Genomic DNA, 1210 nt, shown 5'->3' on the forward strand with positions numbered 1-1210 from the left:
ATGTCGGTAATAAAACAAAATATTTGAATTACCTTGGGCATCTTGTGTAATTAATCTTTCCATGTAATTTTAGCCTAAAACAGTGTAAGTACTGTAGTGTAGTTATGCATGTCATGTACAAAATAGTTACGTAGGAATAAAGACTTTCACAAGTAATTAAAATTGTAGTTTATTATCAATAGCAGGTAATCAAAAATAAAAATTAAGTGCAATTTAAAGACATATTATTAGTATATTTAAAATATATTTGAAGTATATTTAATATATATTATAATTTTGAGACAATTATATAATTATATAATAACACTCAAAATATAATTATATCAAAATATAATAATAAAGCTCTAAAATATGAAATTTAAAAAGTATACTTTAAGTACACTAAGTATACTTGAAGTTGTTCCAAAAAAGTACGTATAGTATACTAAAGTATACTATTTGTAATTTTATACTATTTAAATACTAAAGTATACTAAGTACAAAAGTAGTTGGTCCAAAATAGTACAGTTGAAGTACATCGATAAAAGTATACTAAAGTATGTTAAAATTNAACTCGTTAGATTATTCGTTACCGAAAAAGTGGTCCGATTAGAGGAAGGCATTACAAAGCAGCGGCGGCACCGGACATCTCTGCTTATAACAAACAAACCCCTATTTTATGGGATGAGTGGCAACTCCAGTCTATAATTTAAGAATCTGATCAAGATTAGAGCCTAAAACGTTATAGTTCAAAAACAGTAAAAAGTTCTGGTTAAGGAACAGTTATGTAGTTAGCTAGCTAACAAAATTCACTAATGCTAAGCTAACGGTTGCGCAAAACAAAAATACCTAACTTCATAGTCAAACAGGTATTGTTCGGTGAAGAATTTGTAGCCTTTGTTTAATTTAGATTTTGTTGTCAGAGATAATTGGTTTGCAAATCGTGATATATCTTCAAATCTTATTTTAGGCAAATGGTTTAGACTGTGTAAACTCCATGCTCCGAAGTTCTGTCTGATCAACATATACTGTCAGATATATATATATATATATATATATATATATATATATATATATATATATATATATATATATATATATATATAAAAAACACAAATTTCTATATTCTCTTTATATACACATATATATATATATATATATATATATATATATATATATATATATATATATATATATATATATATATATATATATATATATATATATATAT

This window comes from Poecilia latipinna, unplaced genomic scaffold (genome assembly GCF_001443285.1).
Source record: "Poecilia latipinna isolate Pla-1442-1.1 unplaced genomic scaffold, P_latipinna-1.0 Scaffold1841, whole genome shotgun sequence".
Classification (NCBI taxonomy): Eukaryota; Metazoa; Chordata; class Actinopteri; order Cyprinodontiformes; family Poeciliidae; genus Poecilia; species Poecilia latipinna.